Raw genomic sequence first — 2,600 nt, 5'->3', positions numbered from 1 at the left:
CAACAATTTGCCCCAGGTTCGAATCCTGCTGGTGGTGAGTTTTTCTCTTTTTTTTACCAAATACGTCTGTTCGTTAGTTATATTGATCTGTTCGTAAAATGTATAGATTTGTTCAAAATGAAATATATAATAATTCTCTATTTAACTTGACCCTATATATATATATATATATATGGCTAAAATAAAAACCATGATTAGACTTTAAAATAGGATCTATTATATGCCATTAGATTTCAATAGATTAACGGATGGATCTTCTCCACAATTTATGCAGGTAATTTTCGCATAAATGAATTATTAGGTAGAGAAGTAATTTTACTCTTTTTATAAATATCTTTCCCTTAATTAGTGGGATTACAATTAAGTGTATCTTATTCTCTCTAAACATCTATTTTCTCTTTCTAAACCTAAATCACCCGTAAAACAAAAGAAACTGATTTTCTTCACGTCAAACCTTCTCAATATCCCAGAAATATTATGGAAGACAACGGTATGTGATGATTTTTTTCTTCATATGTCAGATTTTATTCTTAATCTATATACAATTCTCTCTAATCTATTATCTATTCCACGTGTTTTTCCAATCCCATTGAAAACGTTTATTAACGATTATTGTCGATTAAATTTTTCCCTCATAAATTTCATGTCTATGAAAATTGTTCTTCTTTTGTTATTTTGATGTGTTTATGATTGAGTTTTTCGAAATGTATAATAGAATTGAATTGCAATGTGTATTTCATGAGATAATGTATTGGTATCATGGTGAATTGGTACGAATTATGGGGAAGAACAATTACTGATATGTCTCATCCCTGAACTAGCATGAACCAGTATAAATTAAGCCATATCAATATTAGTTTGTCGAAATAGTATGAACTATTATATGTCGGAATGTTTCACTCTTTCGAAATGTATAATAGAATTTAATTGCAGTGTGTATTTCATGAAGTAATATATTGTTAGAATGTTGATTTCGTACGAATTATGAAGACACATGCATCTAATACGTATAATTCATCATGCATTCATTTATAATTCATCATTTTCGAATCGAATGAATCATTCATGAACTAGCATGAATCAGTAAAAATTCAGTGGATTCACATAATATGAACTATGTGGCTAATTAAAAGATACATTATTTGCCATATATGTACAGCAATAATTCATGTTAAATGATGTTAAGTAAACCACATATTGAATATGCAGACGAATCATATCTGGCCATTTAGAAGCTACTGCTTGTATATCTTATATTTTATAAGTGAAATTCACTTCTTCTTATTCATCATAAATTGTGCTTCAAATTGTGCTTTCGTTCACTCCGTTAATTTGTCCACGACAGACGGTATTCAAAATGGAGCAGGGAATGACATTCACCAGTTACATATTCCAATTTGTGATGATACTGTCAAGCCATACGTAGGTCAAGTATTCAATTTGTGACCTATAGCCTTAAAAAGAGCACAAGATGTTGTTCTTGTGAACAACGATGCGTAGGCTTCCGCAGGCTTCACCACAAGCTGCTTGTAGTTGACAAGGGCTTCCTTTCTCTTTTCATGCCTTGTTTTTTTTGGAGCAGCTGCCGGAACGTCTTCACCTCCACCAGTCACCACACCAACATTCTGCTTGGTCGATTCATTGACTTTTCTCTTACGGGAAACACCTGTACATGAGTGCAATAAACAAATTAAATGTAAAGACACATTAAACATGTCATAAACAAGCATTAGACCCAAAAAATAACGCTTTCAACAATATATATTTAATACTAAAAAATATAATTCACAAAACCATAAAGCATAGTGAATACCAAATTTGGATACTATAAAGAGAGAAATAATAACAATTTTTTTTTTCATTGAATCACATAGAACAATTTTTACAATAACCCCACAATAATAAAGTTTGTTTCTATTCAAGATAATATAAATAATAACAGTTTATGCATATATTCAATAACAATTTTTATTAAACATTAAAAATACCTTAAATAAAGTAAATGTAAAGGCACATTAACATTTCATATTTATGGTATACCATAATACCTTAAATTCGATGCACTAATAGACATAAGCAAGCTTTAGCCCAAGAACATAAAAATTGAAGCAATAAAGTTGGATACTAAAACAAAGATTAGAACACCACTATTACATATATAATTCGGCCAGATTCATTCTAACATATAAAAATTAATCTCAAAATATATGTACGAATTATCAGCCACATATATATGATTATTAAGTATGAACTAGAGTATTCCATTGTATGGTGAGAGTGAATTATTAGTATATTAAGTATGAACTAAAGTATTCCATTGCATGCTTACGACATATTCATATAAACTTAATAATTCATACATCTCAATTCTTCATTACACCAACTTAATAAATCATACAAACACATACATTACACCTATATAGTTTGTACACATGTGATGTATCAATAAATCGTATGAATAACTTATAAAATTTATCCACCCTAAATAATTCATGATAAATCCCAGTTACTCGTCCAGTCAACGCATGATTCATTTCCCAATAATCTGAAAGGATTTTCTCAAGAATTATTTTCTCATTTTCCAAGTAAATAATCTTGAT

The 2,600-nt window shown here is 29.4% G+C and overlaps 1 long non-coding RNA gene across 1 annotated transcript; it reads left to right on the top strand.

Annotated features, from left to right (window-relative positions):
- Window positions 1-372: 372 nt before the first annotated feature.
- LOC131021859 (uncharacterized) lies at window positions 373-1,726 on the top strand. Its single transcript, XR_009101082.1, has 2 exons — window positions 373-490; window positions 1,346-1,726. It is a non-coding gene; the product is annotated as an uncharacterized LOC131021859 (long non-coding RNA).
- Window positions 1,727-2,600: the final 874 nt, after the last annotated feature.

The sequence above is a fragment of the Salvia miltiorrhiza genome, chromosome 4 (genome assembly GCF_028751815.1).
Source record: "Salvia miltiorrhiza cultivar Shanhuang (shh) chromosome 4, IMPLAD_Smil_shh, whole genome shotgun sequence".
NCBI lineage: Eukaryota > Viridiplantae > Streptophyta > Magnoliopsida > Lamiales > Lamiaceae > Salvia > Salvia miltiorrhiza.
Note: the sequence above shows the minus strand (reverse complement) of the source record. Positions and strands in the feature narration are given on the sequence as shown.